The sequence below is a fragment of the Ranitomeya variabilis genome, chromosome 5, assembly GCF_051348905.1.
Source record: "Ranitomeya variabilis isolate aRanVar5 chromosome 5, aRanVar5.hap1, whole genome shotgun sequence".
Lineage (NCBI taxonomy): Eukaryota > Metazoa > Chordata > Amphibia > Anura > Dendrobatidae > Ranitomeya > Ranitomeya variabilis.
Genome location: NC_135236.1, coordinates 688,366,057 through 688,388,291, shown reverse-complemented (window position 1 = coordinate 688,388,291; position 22,235 = coordinate 688,366,057). Strand labels below are relative to the sequence as shown.

Below are 22,235 nucleotides of genomic sequence, written 5' to 3'. Positions count from 1 at the left end.
ATCAGGCTGCCAATAGCAACCAATCACAGCTCAGCTTCTATTTTGCTACAGTTAATTAACCTGAGCTCTGATTGGTTAATATAGGCAACAAAGACATTCTCAGTATAACAAAGCTAATATATGTTGTGAAATGCTTCTATTTGCTTAGTTTTTGCCTTTTAATAATTACATTTCTATCTATTTGTTTTGTGGTTTTTGTGTGCAGAATAAATTTTTGTTAACACATTCTATTTTGCTAACAGCAGTCATTAACCCGGGCGAAGCCGGGTAGTACAGCTAGTACAGTAATAAAGCGCAATAATCCGCCCCTGCTGGTGAGAGCTTACAATCTACAATGAGGTGGGGAGATACAAAGTACAGGTGTGTATCTACAATGAGGGTCCAGCCATCTTCAGGGGGTGGGGGGTAGATGGGGTTAGTGAATGGGCTACACGCACACAGATGCAGTTGAAGTTCAGACTTTCAGCTTTCATTTGAGGGTATCCACATTAAAATTGGATGAAGGGTTTGAGTTTCAGCTCCTTAACATGTGCCACCCTGTTTTTAAAGGGACCAAAAGTAATTGGACAATTGACTCCAGGCTATTTCATGGACAGGTGTGGGCAATCCCTTCGTTATGTCATTCTCAATTAAGCAGATAAAAGGCCTGGAGTTGATTTGAGGTGTGGTGCTGCATTTGGAAGGTTTTGCTGTGAAGTAAACATGCGGTAAAGGAGCTCTCCATGCAGGTGAAACAAGCCGTCCTTAAGCTGCGAAAACAGAAAAAACCCATCCGAGATATTGCTACAATATTAGGAGTGGGACAATCTACAGTTTGGTACATCCTGAGAAAGAAAGAAAGCACTGGTGAACTCTTCAATGCAAAAAGACCTGGGCGCCCACGGAAGACAACAGTGGTGGGTGATCGCAGGATAATCTCCATGGTGAGGAGAAATCCATTCACAACAGCCAACCAAGTGACCAACACTCTCCAGGAGGTCGGCGTATCACTATCCAAATCTACCATAAAGAAGGTTCACTGCACGGTGCAAGCCACTCATAAGCATCAAGAGGAAAAAGGCTAAAAAACATCTAAAAAAGCCGCACAGTTCTGGAAGAACATTCTGTGGACAGATGAAACCATGATCAACCTCTACCAGAATGATGGAAAGAGAAAAGTATGGCGAAGGCGTGGTCCAGCTCATGATCCAAAGCATACCACCTCATCTGTAAAACACGGCGGAGGCAGTGTGATGGCTTGGGCATGCATGGCTGCCAGTGGCACTGGGTCACTAGTGGTTATGGATGATGTGACACAGGATGAATGAATTCTGAGGTCTTCAGAGCCGCCATACTGTGTGCTCAGATCCAGCCAAATGCAGCCAAACTGATTGGTCTTCGTTTCATACTACAGATGGACAATGACCCAAAACATGAAGCCAAAGCAACCCAGGAGTTTATTAAAGCAAAGAAGTGGAATATTCTGGAATGGCCAAGTCAGTCACCTGATCTCAACCCAATTGAGCAGCATTTCACTTGTTAAAGACTAAACTTCAGACAGAAAGGCCACAAACAAACAGCAACTGAAAACCACTGCAGTGAAGGCCTGGCCGAGCATCAAAAAGGAGGAAACACAGCGTCTGGTGATGTCCATGAGTTCAAGACTTCAGGCAGTCATTGCCAACAAAGGGTTTTCAACCAAGTACTAGAAATGAACATTTTATTTAAAATTATTTAATCTGTCCAATTACTTTTGGTCCCTTTAAAAACAGGGTGGCACATGTTAAGGAGCTGAAACTCCTAAACCCTTCAACCAATTTTAATGTGGATCCCCTCAAATGAAAGCTGAAAGTCTGAACTTCATCTGCATCTGAATTGTTTTGTTTAAAATTCTTTGTGATAATGTCTATAACCAAAATTAGAAAAATGTTGTCTCTGTCCAAATATATATGGACCTAACTGTATTTTCCCTCTATACGGCGATGTATAGATTTGTGCTCCCTCTGTATACTGCCGCCTGTGTGTATGTATGTGTGTGTCCCCCCCCCCCCACCATATACAACATAACAAGTATTAGTGACGAGTAAAGGAAATGATACGGGGTGTAGTAATTATTGTACAGATGTAAATCTGAATATTGTGCATTAATATTCAGCCCCCTGTAGTCTGATGCTCCTAAATAACATCCTGAGTGACCGATCGCCCCCTGAAGTCACATCGTTAGTACACTGCCTCCCCCCGGGTGTGATTCCTCCTCAGTATAATGACAGCTGTTCTGTGAAGGCCTCAGAGGTTTGTGTGAGAACATCAGGGATCATGAAAACCAAGGAGCCCACCAGACAGGTCCGGGATAAAGTGGGGGAGAGGAGGAAAGCAGGGTTAGGTTATAGAAAATAGCCCAAGCTCTGAACATCTCACGGAGCATCAATCCATCATCCAAACATGGAGGGAGTATGACCCAACTGCAAACCTACCAAGACATGGCCGTCCACCTAACCTGACATCCCAAGGAAGGAGAGAATTAATGAGGGAAGCAGACAAGATGCCCATGGTCACTGGAGGAGCCGCAGATCCACAGGGGGAGAATCTGTCCATAGGAGAACTACTAGTCGTGTACTCCACAAATCTGCCCTTTATGGAAGAGGAGCAAGTGGAAAGGCATTGTGGAAGCCATAAGAAGTCCCATGTAAGGGACACAGTGAGTATGTGGTGGAAAACTAACACTGCACATCACCCTGAAAACACCGTCCTCACTGTCACACGTGGTGGCAGCATCATGCTGTGGGGAGGCTTTTCTTCAGCAGTGGCAGGGAAGCTGGTCAGAGGTGATGGGTCGATAGATGTAGCTAAATACAGGACGATCCTGGAGGAGAACCTGTTAGAGACAGCAAAAGTCTTGAGACTGGGGCGTAGGTTCACCTTCCAGCATGGGAACAGCCCTCAACATCCTGCCAGAGCCACCATGGAAGGCTTAGAGCGGAACAGTCACCGTCCAGACCCAAATCCCAGAGAATCTGTGACGAGACGGGAAAATGACTGATCAGACGTCACTGAGCGAGAGCGTGGGGGCAAAATGTCACCTCTAGATGGGCAAAGCTGGAGAGACAGACCCCAAAGACTGCAGAGAAAGGAGAGACAGACCCCAAAAGACTGCAGAGAAAGGTGGGAGAGACAGACCCCAAAAGACTGCAGAGAAAGGTGGGAGAGACAGACCCCAAAAGACTGCAGAGAAAGGTGGGAGAGACAGACCCCAAAAGACTGCATCAGTGACTGCAAAGAAAGGTGGTCCTATAAAGTACTTACTACGGGGGGGGGGTGCTGAATACTAATGCACAGCACACCGTTCAGATTTAAATCTGTACAATAATTAGTACACCCTGTATCATTTCCTTCACTCGTCACTAATGCTTGTTACTTTGTGTCACAGAAAATTCCAATAAAATACATAGAAGTTTGTGACTAAAATGGAAAAAATGTGGAAAAGTTCATGTGGTGTGAAGACTTTTTCAGGACACTATGTAGATATCTGCCCCCTATATACATGAGTTTACTGTGTACAGTCGTTCTGCTGGTGTGTGGAGAGAACACCCAGACTGTCTGGTGAGTTCTGAGGTATAGTGGAGGCATTGTATGGTGAGATTTGAGGTCTAGTGGTGGCATTGTATGGTGGTGAGCTTTGAGGTCTAGTAGCGGTACTGTATGGTGGTGAGCTCTGCAATCTAGTGGTGGCACTGTATGGTGGTGAGCTGTGAGGTCTAGTGGTGGCATTGTATGGTGGTGAGCTCTGAGGTCTAGTGGTGGCATTGTATGGTGGTGAGCTCTGAAGTCTAGTGGTGGTGAGCTGTGAGGTCTAGTGGTGGCATTGTATGGTGGTGAGCTGCGAGGTCTAGTGGTGACATTGTATAGTGGTGAGCTCTGAGGTCTAGTGGTGGCATTGTATGGTGACATCTGCGGTCTTGGTTGCACTGTATGGTGGTGAGCTGCGAGGTCTAGTGGTGGCACTGTATCGTGGTGGCACGATATGGTGGTGGGTCTAGTGGTGACATTGTATGGTGGCGAGCTCTGAGGTCTTGTGGTGGCATTGTATGGTGGTGAGCTGTGAGGTCTATTGGTGGCATTATATGGTGGTGAGCTGTGAGGTCTAGTGGTGGCATTGTATGGTGGTGACCTCTGCGGTCTATTGGTGGCACTGTATGGGGGTGAGCTCTGCGGTATAGTGGTGGCATTGTATGGTGAGTCCTGAGGTCTAGTGGTGGCACTGTATGGTGGTGAGCTGAGGTCTATTGGTGGCATTGTATGGTGGTAAGCTGTGAGGTCTAGTGGTGGCATTGTATGGTTGGTGGCACTATATGGTGGTGAGCTCTGCGGTATAGTGGTGGCACTGTATGGCGTTGAGCTGCGAGGTCTAGCAGTGGCATTGTGTTGTGATGAGTTCTGAGGTCTAGTGGTGGCATTGTATGGTCGTGAGCTCTGCGGTTTAGTGGTGGCACTGTATGGTGGTGAGCTGTGAGGTCTAGTGGTGACATAGTATGGTGGTGAGCTCTGCGTTTTATTGGTGGCACTGTATGGTGGTGAGGTCTAGTGGTGACATTGTATGGTGGTGAGGTATAATGGTGGCACTGTATGGTGGTCTATTGGTGGCATTGTACGGTGGTGAGCTCTGCGGTCTAGTGGTGGCATTGTATGATGGTGACCTCTGCTGTCGGTGGCACTGTATGGTGGTGAGTTCTGAGGTCTAGTGGTGGCACTGTATAGTGGTAACCTCTGAGGTCTAGTGGTGACATTGTATGGTGACCTCTGCTGTCTATTGGTGGCACTGTATGGTGGTGAGCTCTGCGGTATAGTGGTGGCATTGTATGGTGGTGAGGTCTAGTGGTGGCATTGTATGGTGGTGAGCTGTGAGGTATGGTGGTGAGGTCTATTGGTGGCATTGTATGGTGGTGAGCTCTGCTGTCTGTTGGTGGCACTGTATGGTGGTGAGCGGTGAGGTCTAGTGGTGACATGGTATGGTGGTGAGCTCTGAGGTATAGTGGTGGCACTGTATGGTGGTGAGGTATAGTGGTGGCATTGTATGGTGGTGAGGTATAGTGGTGGCATTGTATGGTGGTGAGCTCTGCGTTTTATTGGTGGCACTGTATGGTGGTGAGGTCTAGTGGTGGCATTGTATGGTGGTGAGGTATAATGGTGGCACTGTATGGTGGTCTATTGGTGGCATTGTACGGTGGTGAGCTCTGCGGTCTAGTGGTGGCATTGTATGATGGTGACCTCTGCTGTCGGTGGCACTGTATGGTGGTGAGTTCTGAGGTCTAGTGGTGGCACTGTATAGTGGTAACCTCTGAGGTCTAGTGGTGACATTGTATGGTGACCTCTGCTGTCTATTGGTGGCACTGTATGGTGGTGAGCTCTGCGGTATAGTGGTGGCATTGTATGGTGGTGAGGTCTAGTGGTGGCATTGTATGGTGGTGAGCTGTGAGGTATGGTGTTGGCACTGTATGGTGGTGAGGTCTATTGGTGGCATTGTATGGTGGTGAGCTCTGCTGTCTATTGGTGGCACTGTATGGTGGGGAGTTCTAAGGTCTAGTGAAGAGAGTTGAGCTCCGCGGTGTGGCGCTGGCTCTGTAGGGGGTTGAGCTCCACGGTGTGGCGCTGGCTCTGTAGGGAGTTGAGCTCCGCGGTGTGGCGCTGGCTCTGTAGAGAGTTGAGCTCCGCGGTGTGGCGCTGGCTCTGTAGAGGGTTGAGCTCCGCGGTGTGGCGCTGGCTCTGTAGAGGGTTGAGCTCCGCGGTGTGGCGCTGGCTCTGTAGAGGGTTGAGCTCTGCGGTGTGGCGCTGGCTCTGTAGAGGGTTGAGCTCCGCGGTGTGGCGCTGGCTCTGTAGAGGGTTGAGCTCCGCGGTGTGGCGCTGGCTCTGTAGAGGGTTGAGCTCCGCGGTGTGGCGCTGGCTCTGTAGAGGGTTGAGCTCCGCGGTGTGGCGCTGGCTCTGTAGAGGGTTGAGCTCCGCGGTGTGGTGCTGGCTCTGTAGAGGGTTGAGCTCCGCGGTGTGGCGCTGGCTCTGTAGAGGGTTGAGCTCCGCCGTGTGGCGCTGGCTCTGTAGAGGGTTGAGCTCCGCCGTGTGGCGCTGGCTCTGTAGAGGGTTGAGCTCCGCCGTGTGGCGCTGGCTCTGTAGAGGGTTGAGCTCCGCCGTGTGGCGCTGGCTCTGTAGAGGGTTGAGCTCCGCCGTGTGGCGCTGGCTCTGTAGAGGGTTGAGCTCTGCAGTGTGGCGCTGGCTCTGTAGAGGGTTGAGCTCCGCGGTGTGGCGCTGGCTCTGTAGAGGGTTGAGCTCTGCGGTGTGGCGCTGGCTCTGTAGAGGGTTGAGCTCCGCGGTGTGTAACCTCTGGTTGCTGGCAGTCAGTAACAGCCAATCAGGTTGGCTGTTGTACTTCTCCGGTTTCAGGAGACCAGAGCTGCTTTGTGATTGGCTGCTCCAGTTCCTGTTTTCCAGGCAGTTATAGGGTAGTTGCTGGCTGTTGTACACACTGTGCAGCTGGCGGTGATGTACGGCCGCCCTGGTGCCCTCGCCACACGCAGCTCTGTGTAAATATTTACAGGGTGCAGAGCTTTCCTCTCTGCTGCAATGTTCTGCAGCAGACGTACATCTGGCTCTGCTCCAGATTGGCTCGTGGAGTTAAGAGGTGACGGCCTGGACCCATGCCCGTTGTCTGTCTGCTGCGGAGTGAGCTGTCTGTGTAGACTGGCACTGTCTGCCAGCAGGGTTGGCCCCCAGTCCGCTCCTCATATCTCTGTGGATGCTGTTTCTAGGGGGCACAGATGGCATTCGCCTCCTCCTATAAATAACGTGGAGCTGCCAGTGCAAGCAACGATCTGTGCCGTACGACTGTGCGGGGTCCACCTGCCACCCCCTGCCCTGTACCCTAGTAACGAATATACAGCATTGTGGATCGACTGTACCTATACTCCTCATGTGCCCCAGATACAGAAACGGAATATACAGTATTGTGGATCTAATCTACTGTACCTAAACCTCCCACCTGCCAGGACCCGGATACCTAATATATACAGCATTGTGGACCGACTGTACCTATACCTCCCACCTACCAGGACCCGGATACCCAATATACAGTATTGTGGATCTACTGTACCTATACTCCCCACCTACCAGAACGCGGATACCCAATATACAGTATTGTGGATCTACTGTACCTATACTACTCGCCTACCAGAACGCGGATACCTAATATACAGCATTGTGGACCGACTGTACCTATACCTCCCACCTACCAGAACCCGGATACCCAATATACAGCATTGTGGATCTACTGTACCTATACTACTCGCCTACCAGAACGCGCATACCCAATATACAGTATTGTGGATCTACTGTACCTATACTACTCGCCTACCAGAACGCGCATACCCAATATACAGCATTGTAAATCTACTGTACCTATACTCCTCACCTGCCCCAGATACAGAAACGGAATATACAGTATTGTGGACCGACTGTACCTAAACCTCCCACCTACCAGGACCCGGATACCCAATATTCAGTATTGTGGATCTACTGTACCTATACTACTCGCCTACCAGAACGCGCATACCCAATATACAGCATTGTAAAACTACTGTACCTAAACCTCCCACCTACCAGAACCCGGATACCCAATATATACAGCATTGTGGACCAACTGTACCTATACCTCCCACCTACCAGGACGCGGATACCCAATATATACAGCATTGTGGACCGACTGTACCTATACCTCCCACCTACCAGGACCCGGATACCTAATATACAGCATTGTGGATCTACTGTACCTATACCTCCCACCTACCAGGACCCGGATACCTAATATACAGCATTGTGGACCGACTGTACCTATACCTCCCACCTACCAGGACCCGGATACCCAATATACAGCATTGTGGACCGACTGTACCTATACCTCCCACCTACCAGGACCCGGATACATAATATACAGCATTGTAAATCGACTGTACCTATACCTCCCACCTACCAGGACGCGGATACCCAATATACAGCATTGTGGATCTACTGTACCTATACTACTCGCCTACCAGAACGCGCATACCCAATATACAGCATTGTAAATCTACTGTACCTATACCTCCCACCTGCCCCAGATACAGAAACGGAATATACAGTATTGTGGATCTACTGTACCTATACCTCCCACCTACCAGAACGCGGATACCCAATATACAGCATTGTGGATCGACTACCTATACCTCCCACCTACCAGGACCCGGATACCCAATATATACAGCATTGTGGACCGACTGTACCTATACCTCCCACCTACCAGGACCCGGATACCCAATATATACAGCATTGTGGACCGACTGTACCTATACCTCCCACCTACCAGGACGCGGATACCCAATATACAGCATTGTGGACCGACTGTACCTATACCTCCCACCTACCAGGACCCGGATACCCAATATACAGCATTGTGGACCGACTGTACCTATACCTCCCACCTACCAGGACCCGGATACCTAATATACAGCATTGTGGACCGACTGTACCTATACCTCCCACCTACCAGGACCCGGATACCTAATATACAGCATTGTGGACCAACTGTACCTATACCTCCCACCTACCAGGACCCGGATACCCAATATACAGCATTGTGGATCGACTACCTATACCTCCCACCTACCAGGACCCGGATACCCAATATAAAGCATTGTGGACCAACTACCTATACCTCCCACCTACCAGGACGCGGATACCCAATATACAGCATTGTGGAACTACTGTACCTATACCTCCCACCTACCAGGACCCGGATACCCAATATACAGCATTGTGGATCGACTACCTATACCTCCCACCTACCAGGACCCGGATACCCAATATAAAGCATTGTGGACCAACTGTACCTATACCTCCCACCTACCAGGACCCGGATACCCAATATATAGCATTGTGGACCAACTGTACCTATACCTCCCACCTACCAGGACCCGGATACCTAATATACAGTATTGTGGATCTACTGTACCTATACCTCCCACCTACCAGGACGCGGATACCCAATATACAGCATTGTGGACCAACTGTACCTATACCTCCCACCTACCAGGACGCGGATACCCAATATATAGCATTGTGGATCTACTGTACCTATACCTCCCACCTACCAGGACCCGGATACCCAATATACAGCATTGTGGATCTACTGTACCTATGCCTCCCACCTACCAGGACCCGGATACCCAATATACAGCATTGTGGATCTACTGTACCTATGCCTCCCACCTACCAGGACGCGGATACCCAATATATAGCATTGTGGATCTACTGTACCTATACCTCCCACCTGCCCCAGAAACGGAATATACAGTATTGTGGACCGACTGTACCTATACCTCCCACCTACCAGGACCCGGATACCTAATATACAGTATTGTGGACCGACTGTACCTATACCTCCCACCTACCAAAACGCGGATACCTAATATACAGCATTGTAAATCTACTGTACCTGTACTTCCCACCTGACCTGGACCCTGATAAAGAATATACAGCATTGTGGATCGACTGTACCTATACCTCCCACCTACCAGGACGCTGATACCCAATATACAGCATTGTGGATCTACTGTACCTATACCTCCCACCTACCAGGACCCGGATACCCAATATACTGCATTGTGGATCTACTGTACCTATACCTCCCACCTACCAGGACGCAGATACCTAATATACAGCATTGTGGATCTACTGTACCTATACCTCCCACCTACCAGGATGCGGATACCTAATATACAGTATTGTGGATCTACTGTACCTATACCTCCCACCTGCCCCAGGTACAGAAACGGAATATACAGTATTGTGGACCAACTGTACCTATACCTCCCACCTACCAGGACGCGGATACCTAATATACCAAATTGTAAATCTACTGTACCTATACCTCCCACCTACCCCAGAAACGGAATATACTGCATTGTGGATCGACTGTACCTATACCTCCCACCTACCAGGACCCGGATACCTAATATACTGCATTGTGGACCGACTGTACCTATACCTCCCACCTACCAGGACGCGGATACCTAATATACCAAATTGTAAATCTACTGTACCTATACCTCCCACCTACCCCAGAAACGGAATATACTGCATTGTGGACCGACTGTACCTATACCTCCCACCTACCAGGACCCGGATACCTAATATACTGCATTGTGGACCGACTGTACCTATACCTCCCACCTACCAGGACGCGGATACCTAATATACCAAATTGTAAATCTACTGTACCTATACCTCCCACCTGCCCCAGAAACGGAATATACAGTATTGTGGACTGACTAACTATACCTCCCACCTACCAGGACCCGGATACCTAATATACAGTATTGTGGACCGACTGTACCTATACCCCCCACCTACCAGGACGCGGATACCTAATATACTGCATTGTGGATCTACTGTACCTATGCCTCCCACCTACCAGGACGCGGATACCTAATATACCAAATTGTAAATCTACTGTACCTATACCTCCCACCTGCCCCAGAAACGGAATATACAGTATTGTGGACCGACTGTAACTATACCTTCCACCTACCAGGACCCGGATACCTAATATACAGTATTGTGGACCGACTGTACCTATACCTCCCACCTACCAGGACCCGGATACCTAATATACAGTATTGTGGACCGACTGTACCTATACCCCCCACCTACCAGGACCCGGATACCTAATATACTGCATTGTGGACCGACTGTACCTATACCCCCCACCTACCAAAACGCAGATACCTAATATACAGCATTGTAAATCTACTGTACCTGTACTTCCCACCTGACCTGGACCCTGATAAAGAATATACAGCATTGTGGATTTACTATACCTGTACACCTCACCTGCACTGAATATACAGTATTGTGGATCGACTGTACCTATACCTCCCACCTGACCTGGATACAGAATATACAGCATTGTGGACCGACTGTACCTAGACCCTCACCTGCCTTGGACTCTGATACCGATTTATATAGTATTGTGGACAGACTGTGTGACGCACAGAGGCGTACAAGAGAGAGTGGACCCTCAGGGTCACAGTGCAGACGACCCAAGGACGAGCAACCCCGGGGAGAGGCTACCCCTATACAGGGATAGTGGGGAGCAAGCCCAAGGGGAACTACACTGCAACAGCTGGTACAAGAGGGGCGGCTCAGGAAAAATAACAGACTGAGGAGAGGGACGTAAAACAAGACTGAATGGTAAGAGGAAGGGAGGCTGGGAACAGAACGAGGGAGGCTGGGCTGGAACAAGAAAGACACAGAGGAGGCAAAACGGAAAATAGGAACACAGCTGAAAGTAGACGCAACCAGACTGAGGAGAAAAAGGCCTAACACTGCGAACAAAAGCACAACAATAATCAGGCGCCTCCATTATGGGGAGGGCGCCTGATAAAGGCAAAGGAATCACCTGATTGGTAGAGGTGAAACAGGGAGGACGCGGAAGGGGTTAAGAGGGAGGAAGAGCGCGCGCCCGCGACCTAAGGGGCATGTGCGGAGCAGACGCCGGCCGGAGGGAGCACGAGCGCCACGCTGAAGACCCCCAGCAGCCGCAAGAGAGAACGAGGGAGCGGCGCGATGCCCGGGACGGACAGCAGGAGCGCAACGAGAGGAACTAATGGAGGAAGCGGCCGCAGCGTCAGGAGCGGCAGGTATGACAGACTGTACCTATATCCCTCACCTGCCCTGGACCCTGATTCCGAATATACAGCATTGTGGACAGACTGTACCTATATCCCTCACCTGCCCTGGACCCTGATACGAATATACAGCATTGTGGACCGACTGTGTCTATACCCCTCATCTGCCCTCGACCTCGATACAGATTATACAGCATGACAGACTGTACTTATACTCCTCACCTGCCCTGGACCCTGATAACAAATATACAGCATTGTGGACCAACTGTACCTATACTCCTCGCCTGCCCCGGGCCATGATACCGAATATACAGCATTGTGGACCGACTGTACCTATACTCCTCACCTGCCCCGGGCCATGATACTGAACATACAGCATTGTGGATCTACTTTACCTATACCCCTCACCTACCCCGGGCCATGATACCGAATATACAGCATTGTAGACTGACTGTACATATACCCCTCACCTGCCCCGGTCCATGATACTGAATATACAGCATTGTGGACTGACTGTACCCATACCCCTCACCTACCCCGTACCTTGATACAGGATATACAGCATTGTGGATCTACTGTACCTATACTACTCGCCTACTCCGGGCCATGATACTGAATATACAGCATTGTGGATCTACTTTACGTATACTACTCACCTACCCTGGACTCTGATAGTGAATATACAGCATTGTGGACCGACTGTACCTATACCCCTCACCTACATGTATATGTGTGTGTAGTGGACTATGTATAGATTTATTGTCACTGGCAATAATGTAACATCTGTCCTGAAGGCTGCAGGTTCGCACCCAGGTGTTAATATGCATTTTCATGGGACAAGTAGAATTCTGACTCCAATCTCACCAGGGGGTCCTGCTGGAAGCCAAGAATAAAGGTAACATTTGACACCTCCTAGCTCTTGGAAGAGAGATGTTAATTACAGCCTGATAGTATCTCTGGGAGAGCTGTTACACAAAGGATCTCAAGAGAAAATAATATTCATTGGGGGGTGCGGCCATGGTCCAATGAAAAACCAAGCAATTACGATATTAACCTGAGGGGCTAGTCTAGAAACCTGACCTCCAGACCAAAGCTATAAATTGCTGCTGTATACAGAGACACGTGCTCACATGTGAGGGCAGCCTGAGAAGCTGGTGTGTTCCACCAACTCCATTCAGCGCCCCCCCCCCCCCCCTCCACTCGGAACAGAAAGCAAACTACCAGTTAGATGATTTCTGTAAGTTTTTCTCCTGTTATTTTATACTGTTTTGCATAAGTTGTATGTCTTATTATCATATTTTTATAACTTTTCTTACTGTAAGCACTGAACCTTTTTGTATTAAAGTATTAAACTTTAACCCCTTCCCGACATGTGACGGTATAGTACGTCACATGTCGGGACCCCCGCTTTGATGTGCGCTCCGGCGGTGAGCGCACATCAAAGTCGCGACATGTCAGCTGTTTTTTACAGCTGACATGTGCGCGCAATAGCGGCGGGTGAAATCGCGATCACCCGCCGCTATTAACTAGTTAAATGCCGCTGTCAAACTCAGACAGCGGCATTTAACTACCGCATCCGGCCGTGCGGCCGGATATGAGCGCATCGCCGACCCCCGTCACATGATCGGGGGTCGGCGATGTGTCAGGAAGGTAACCATAGAGGTCCTTGAGACCTCTATGGTTACTGATTGCCGGTGGCTGTGAGCGCCCCCCTGTGGTCGGCGCTCACAGCACACCTGCAATTCTGCTGTGTAGCAGCGATCTTATGATCGGTGCTGCATAGCAGAGCCGATCGGGCTGTGCCTGCTTCTAGCCTCCCATGGAGGCTATAGAAGCATGGCAAAAGTAAAAAAAAAAAGTTTTTAAAAATGTGAAAAAAATAAAAAAAATATAAAAGTTTAAATCACCCCCCTTTCGCCCCAATCAAAATAAATCAATAAAAAAAAAAAACCAACCTACACATATTTGGTATCGCCGCGTTCAGAATCGCCCGATCTATCAATAAAAAAAAAGCATTAACCTGATCGCTATATGGCGTAATGAGAAAAAAATTCGAAACGCCAGATTTACGTTTTTTTGGTCGCCACGACATTGCATTAAAATGCAATAACGGGCGATCAAAAGAACGTATCTACACCAAAATGCTATCATTAAAAACGCCAGCTCGGCACGCAAAAAATAAGCCCTTACCTGACCCCAGATCACGAAAAATGGAGACGCTACGAGTATCGGAAAATGGCGCAATTTTGTTTTGTTTTGTTTTTTGCAAAGTTTGGAATTTTTTTTCACCACTTAGGTGAAAAATAACCTAGTCATGTTAGGTGTCTATAAACTCGTAGTGACCTGGAGAATCATAATGGCAGGTCAGTTTTAGCATTTAGTGAACCTAGCAAAATAGGCAAGCAAAAAACAAGTGTGGGATTGCACTTTTTTTGCAATTTCACAGCACTTGGAATTTTTTTCCCGTTTTCTAGTACACGACATGCTAAAACCAATGATGTCGTTCAAAAGTACAACTCGTCCCGCAAAAAATAAGCCCTCACATGGCCAAATTGACGGAAAAATAAAAAAGTTATGGCTCTGGGAAGGAGGGTAGCGAAAAACGAAAATGGAAAAACGGAAAAAGCTCCGGGGGTGAAGGGGTTAACAAGATGAACCTTGAATGTTCTAAAAGAATCCATAGCCTTAGGTGTGTGAGCCTTATGAGTGGTAGACATTATTAGTATTAATATTTCTGGTAGACATTATTAGTATTAATATTTCTGGGACTCATCGCCCGTGTGTTCGGTGAGTGGTGGCAGCGTGTATGAGCGGGTGTGTGGCCTGGGTCGGTGTGTGATTTATGCTCCCATTACAGCATAGGACAGAGGCTGACTGCTGGACTGAGAGTGGGGAGATAGTTTAACCCTTGCAGGCACAACCCCAAGTCACGTGCTGAGAGCGGCACGTGATGAATTAGTGACACAACGGAGAAGGGATCCATGGCAATTGGTGGCAGAGCGGTGGGATAGAATTATTTCTATTAGAGCATTAATGCATGGTTTAAGCAATTCCCTGTACTAAAGAATTGGTATCCTTGCGAGGAGTGCACCAGTTCTACAAGGTTCAACTCAGTGCTTACTTAGACATACTTGCAGTTTCCCCTCCCCGTTTTCCTTTTCTATCTTTTATTTGGCAAAGGCTGTTCATCGATATGGCAGCCCAGTACAAGAAGCAGAGCAAAGACCCTCTGACCGACCTCTGTGAGCAGAGAGGATTAGAGACGGCCGACAGATCCAGGGAGCTGCTGATACGCGCCTTGGTCGAGCAGGACATAGAGCAAAGTGCTGGAACATCTGGGCAAGGAGAGAGCCCACCTCAGAGAGACCCAGCAATGCCAGCTCTTGCACCGGAGATACCTGGTGGAAATGCCAGTGCTGAGGAGCCTATGGACTGTACTTTACAAATGGACTTACAACGGCTGGGAACAAGTGATCCCAATCTGCGCATACAGCTTATTCTACAGTACTGACAGGCTGAGAGAGAGGCTGCAGAACGTCGGGACTAGCAGGCTGAGAGAGAGGCTGCAGAACGTCCGGAGGGGAGAGGCTGAGAGGCTGCAGAACATCCGGAGGAGAGAGGCTGAGAGAGAGGCTGCAGAACGTCGGGAGGAGAGAGGCTGAGAGAGGCTGCAGAACCCCGGGACTGGGCTGATAGAGAGGCTGCAGAACGCCGGGACCGACAGGCTGAGCGAGAAGCTGCCGAACGTCAGGAGGAGAAAGGCTGAGAGGCTGCAGAACCCCGGGACCAGGCTGAGAGGCTGCAGAACCCCGGGACCGGGCTGAGAGAGAGGCTGCAGAACCCCGGGACCGGGCTGAGAGAGAGGCTGCAGAACCCCGGGACCGGGCTGAGAGAGAGGCTGCAGAACGCCTGGACCGACAGGCTGAGAGAGAGGCTGCAGAACGCCTGGACCGGGCTGAGAGAGAGGCTGCAGAACCCCGGGACCGGGCTGAGAGAGAGGCTGCAGAACCCCGGGACCGACAGGCTGAGAGAGAGGCTGCAGAACCCCGGGACCGACAGGCTGAGAGAGAGGCTGCAGAACCCCGGGACCGACAGGCTGAGAGAGAGGCTGCAGAACCCCGGGACCGACGGGCTGAGAGAGAGGCTGCAGAACCCCGGGACCGACGGGCTGAGAGAGAGGCTGCAGAACCCCGGGACCGACGGGCTGAGAGAGAGGCTGCAGAACCCCGGGACCGACGGGCTGAGAGAGAGGCTGCAGAACCCCGGGACCGACGGGCTGAGAGAGAGGCTGCAGAACCCCGGGACCGACGGGCTGAGAGAGAGGCTGCAGAACCCCGGGACCGACGGGCTGAGAGAGAGGCTGCAGAACCCCGGGACCGACGGGCTGAGAGAGAGGCTGCAGAACCCCGGGACCGACGGGCTGAGAGAGAGGCTGCAGAACCCCGGGACCGACGGGCTGAGAGAGAGGCTGCAGAACCCCGGGACCGACGGGCTGAGAGAGAGGCTGCAGAACCCCGGGAGGACGGCTTTCCAGCTTCAGATGGCTCAAATAGAGAGGGGTATCAGTCCTCAGATAACCCCCTCCCAGGACATAAATCCAAGGAAACCACGTCTGGAAAACTTCCCTGTGATGGAGAAGCATACGGACTTAGATACTTTCCTGCGGGGATTTGTAAAAAACCTGCAGGCAATACCATCTACCCTGTGAGCAGTGTGCTCAGTATCTAACCCCAGGGTTGAGAGGCAAAGCCCTGGAAGTTTTTGCTGGCCTCCCACCAGAGCTAGATGCGAACTATGAGGCCATAAAAGAGGCCCTGATCAGGAAGTACAACCTAACCCCAGAAGTGTATCGGAGAAAGTTCCGGAACCTGCAATGTGGATCCACTGACAGCTATGCGGATGTTGTGAGCACATTGAGGACCACGTTCCACCAATGGATCAGGGGACTTTCTGTTAACAGTTTTGAGGACTTAACGGAACTTATGGTCAAGGATCAATTTCTTCACATGTGCCCCACGGATATACGACAATTTGTTTGATCGGGAGCCACAAACTGAGGATCAGGCTGCAAAGATTGCGGACTGCTATGTGGCTAACAGGATGCCTGAGGTGCGGAAGCCATCGGGATTCAGCTGGAGGGGCGGTAAGCCAAACGGGGACCCTTCTCCCTCTGCCAGCCGATCACCAGTGCTGTCCAAGCCCACCTTCTATGGAGCCCCGGGGAATAGACATTCTTTAGGTGATGCACGCCGGTGCTTCTCCTGCAACAAAGTGGGACATGTTAGCGCTGTCTGCCCTGATAGGGAGAAAGCTGTCTGTGTCCCCACCGTCTGTCCTCTTTGTGGCCGGCACTGATGCGAGGGCTAATGAGAACTGTCAATCTGTCACTGTTGGCAATAAAGTCACCATTGGTCTCAGGGACACTGGGGCAGAGGTGACCCTGGTGCGTCCAGCCATGATAACCTCTGCCGATATCATACCAGGAAAGACTGTGTCTATAACCGGGATTGGAGGGGTCAGCCCTGCCGTGCCCATGACCCCTGTGTACCTGGACTGGGGAGCAGGGAAAGGACTGAGGGAAGTGGGAGTATCAGAGGCTATTCCCACCAATGTGTTGCTAGTCACAGACCTGGGGAGGATGGTGTCCCCCTATGTTCCTCCCTTGCAAGTAAATGCTACGGAGAATGTGGAAGCAAGTGACCCACCTGAGATTCCGTGCGAGGAGGGAAAATGTCCAAATGCAAAGGACTGTACGTATGTGGCAGCTGTGACCCGGAGTCAGGCTGCAGCTCAGACTCAGGCCGAGAGATTAGAGGACAGAACTGCCAGGACAGGAGGCCCAAACTGTGGTCCCGGAGCTTCCATACATGGCAGACCCACCAAGGTCCCTGATAAGACACTGAGGACTCGGCTTCAGACCAGGGCCTGGCAGTCACACTAGGCCAGGATCTGCAGGCTGACCGTCAGAGCTTCTAGGAGGCCCTGCAGACAGATGTCAGTCTGGAGGAGCTCAGATGTCTTGCAGACCGACCCCCTGCTGCTTCAGACAAAGAGAGTATACTGGGACCAGGGCAGACTACATACAGAGACTATCCCCACGGATACTACAGAATCTTGGGACTATGAGGCCATGTGCACACGTTCAGGATTTTTCGCGTTTTTTTCGCTATAGAAACGTGATAAAAACGCGAAAAAAACCGCTTCCATATGCCTCCTATTATTTACAGGGTATTCCGCATTTTTTGTGCAAATGTTGCAATTTTTTTTCTGCGAAAAAATTGCATCGTGGAAAAAAAAGCAACATGTTCATTAAAAATGCGGAATTGCAGGGGATTCCGCACACCTAGGAGTGCATTGATCTGCTTACTTCCGGCACGGGGCTGTGCACACCATGCGGGAAGTAAGCAGATTATGTGCGGTAGGTACCCAGGGTGGAGGAGAGGAGACTCTCCTCCACGCACTGGGCACCATATAATTGGTAAAAAAAAAAAGAAAATAAAAAATAGTCCTATAGTCACCCTCTGATGGCCCCCGAAGTGTTCCCGCCTCTCCGGTGCATGCTTTCTCTTCCGTTTCTATAGATGGTGTGGTTCAGGACCTGTGATGACGTCGCTGTCTTGTGATTGGTTGCGTGACCGCTCATGTGACTCACGCGACCAATCACAAGCCGCGACGTCATCGAAGGTCCTGAACCACACCGGCATCTATAGGAACGGACGCCGCTGAGGAGATTGGCTGTGTGCAGAGGGTGAGTATAACCTTTTTTTTATTTTTTTTTTATTATTTTTAAACATTCTATCTTTTACTATAGATGCTGCATAAGCAGCATCTATAGTAAACAGTTGGTCACACTTGTCAAACGCTATGTTTGACAAGTGTGACCAACTTGTCAGTCAGTTTTCCAAGCGATGCTACAGATCGCTTGGAAAACTTTAGCATTCTGCAAGCTAATTACGCTTGCAAAATGCTAAAAAACCGCGAAAAAAACGGAAAAAAAAACGCAAAAAAAAAAAAAATGCGGATTTCTTGCAGAAAATTTCCAGTTTTCTTCAGGAAATTTCTGCAAGAAATCCGGACGTGTGCACATACCCTGAAAGGTGGCTGATCGTCCCTTATCCATTTAGGGAACAATTATTGATTGCCCATGAAATTCCTTTGGCCGGACACCTTGGAATACAAAAGACTAAAGCTCGCCTGACACATAACTTCTATTGGCCCAAGATGGGGACAGATACTGCCAATTACTGCCGATCGTGTGTAGATTGTCAGAGAGTTGGGAAGTCCGGGAATATACAGAAAGCTCCATTGATACCACTGCCTGTGATCGATGAGCCTTTCCAGCGAGTGGCTGTGGATATCATAGGGCCTCTTGCAATCCCTAGCAGCTCTGGCATAAAGTACATCCTCACAGTGGTGGACTATGCTACATGATACCCGGAAGCTGTGGCACTGTCCTCCATCCGAGCAAAGTGGTGGATGCTTTACTGACTGTTCTCTCGTGTGGGTTTCCCCAGGGAAATGTTGACCGATCAGGGAACCCAGTTCATGTCTGATCTGATGGAAAGCCTCTATGAAATAATACAAGTGCAGCATGTTGTGGCCAGCGCCTATCATCCCCAAACCAACGGACTCTGCGAGCATTTTAACGGAACATTAAAGCAAATGCTCAAAATGCTGGTGAAGACTGAAGGGAGAGACTGGGAGCGGTACCTCTCCCATCTGTTGTTTGCCTACAGAGAGGTACCCCAGGCGTCTACTGGATTCTCCCCCTTTGAACTGGTTTATGGGAGGAGGGTCAGGGGGCCACTTGATTTGATTAAGGACTGTTGGGAGGACGACCCCAGAACTACTGGAGTCTCAGTGGTCGAATATGTACTGCGGCTCAGAGAGAGAATGCAAAAACTGAGCAACCTGGCCCATGAGAACGTGACCCAGGCCCAAATCAACCAGAAGGTCTGGTACGACCGTAATGCCAGACTGAGGGCCTACGAGGAGGGGCAGAAGGTTTGGGTGCTGGTCCCTATGTTACAGAATAAATTACAGACCGCATGGGAGGGACCATACACTGTACATAAGTGGCTGAATTATGTTAATTATGTGGTGACACTAGATGAGCAGCAAAGCATCAGAAAGTGTTTCATGTGATTATGTTGAAGGCTCATCATGACAGGGAGGCCTGTGTCTTACCTGTCTGTATCCTGCCTGAAGAGAGGGAGGCTGATCTGTTACTGGATGTGGGGGCCGGGACTCAGTACATGGAGTCCCTGGAGTCAGCAGTTTAACCCTGGGCTATCCCACAGTCAGAGGTCTGAGCTGATGGGGGCGCTCAGCGAGTTCACCGAAGTCTTCACAGGGGAGCCTGGGAGGATGCACTTAGCAGTTCACCATGTGGACACTGGTCCTAACCCCCCAGTACGGCAGTCTGCATACCGTGTGTCAGCAGAGGTGAGGGCACACATGAGGGAACAGGTAGAGGAGATGCTGAAACTCAACGTGATACAAAAATCCCAGAGTGCCTGGGCCTCGGCTGTGGTTCTTGTCCCAAAAAAAGACCGTACTACCCGGTTCTGTGCAGACTATAGGAAATTAAATGTACTGACTACATGTGAGGTCTACCCCATGCCGAGGATAGATGAGCTGTTAGAGCAGCTAGCTAAAGCATCGTACCCCACCATCATGGACCTGAGTAGGGGATACTGGCAGATACCACTGACCAGAGAAGTGGCTTATGCCACCATTGAAAAAGAATGTTTGGCAATTGTGTTGGCTCTGTACAAGCTGCAACCGTACCTCTATGGGCGCAACTTCACCGTGATCACAGATCATAACCCATTTAGTTGGCTCAACAGACTAGTTGGGGACAATGGGAAATTGCTTAGATGGAGTCTGATATTACAGCAATATGATTTCACAATTCAGCATAAGAAGGGAGTTGATCATGGCAATGCTGATGGCCTATCTCGCCAAGGTGGGGGGGGGACCAGATACGTGCTCAGGAGCTGACCTGTAAGTCTACCCCCATGCACGTTCATAAGGAGGGAGGTGTACGTATATGTGTGTGTGTATGTATATATATATGTATATATATATATATATATATATATTCATTGTGATTACTCGCTAATCACGCCCCCGCACGGTAGCTCCACCCCCACACATCACCACACATAATCCCGCCCCCCACCACATTACCACATACAATCCCGCCCCTCACCACATTACCACACATAGACCAAAACATCCAACACCGCGGAGACACCATCGTGTGTTTCTCAACGCAGTGATCCAGAACACTGCCCCCATCCCTTACGAGAAATATGCAAATGCATGTAGGATAGCTGCGGAGACACCATCACGTGTTTCTCAACGCAAGCAGTGAATAGCCAGACCTTTCCCGTGATGGTGTCTCCGCGGTGTTGGATGTTTTGGTCTCCCCAAGGCCAATCATCTGTGCCTTTACAGCCTTTTACTAGGCACTGCTCCTAATAGCCAGATTCCTACTCCACACTGATGAGGGGCAAACACCCCGAAACAGCTGTCTGTGGATGGATACCATGCTTGGCATAGGTGGTTTTCCTGTATTGGATGTTTTCCTTTATAGGATGCTGCCCTTCCCGTGGTTGTTCCTTCCCGGGGAAAGGTCTGGCTATTCACTGCTTGCGTTGAGAAACACGTGATGGTGTCTCCGCAGCTATCCTACATGCAGTTGCATATTTCCCATAAGGGAATGGGGGCAGTGTTCTGGATCACTGCGTTGAGAAACACGTGATGGTGTCTCCGCGGTGTTGGATGTTTTGGTCTCCCCAAGGCCAATCATCTGTGCCTTTATGTGGTAATAACTCTGCAATGCTTCAACAAATCCCAGTGATTTTGAGATTGTTTTTTCGTGACACATTATACTTTATGATAATGGTAAATTTAGGTAAAAAACAGAAAAAAGAAAACAATCCGAAATCAGCAAAAAAAAAAAAAAATTTCTTTAGCCGCAGGCTGAGACCCTAAATAGGGTAGTCATATAAATACAACCACTTTCTGGGTAACAGAAACTAATGTCCTTGTTCATCCAAAATTGCTCAATAATGAAGGGCCACTGTAATGGATTCAAAAGACACACATAATGGAAGAATCCGTCCCACAGCTCAGAGTGGTAACCCCAAAACATGTCTCACTTATTGATTGTAGTAAGTCAATCCTAATACAGCGCTCATTACTCATCTGATTTCCCAATGTTCCAATGATAGCGCTGAGGGTTATGAGATATATCTTGGATGGTCAATACCCCCTGATGAACCCCCGATATTCCCACGGGGGGAAACGCGTCGGGTATTACTTGGGATGACATCCCGATTGGAGGTCGTCTTAGATGGCTAAATGGATGCCCTCAGCGCCATCATTGGAACATTGGGAAATCAGATGAGTAATGAGCGCTGTATTATGATTGACTTACTACAATCAATAAGTGAGACATGTTTTGGGGTCTCTGAGCTCTGAGCTGTGGGACGGATTCTTCCATTATGTGTGTCTTTTGCATCCGTTAGTGGCCCTTCATTA

General features: G+C 49.5%; 1 protein-coding gene and 1 pseudogene across 6 annotated transcripts in view; both read left to right on the top strand.

Annotated features, from left to right (window-relative positions):
- PLEKHA5 (pleckstrin homology domain containing A5) overlaps positions 1-22,235 on the top strand; it is a 189,823-nt gene that overhangs the window by 6,488 nt on the left and 161,100 nt on the right. The window lies entirely within an intron of this gene.
- LOC143773519 (uncharacterized) lies at positions 14,666-17,944 on the top strand (annotated as a pseudogene).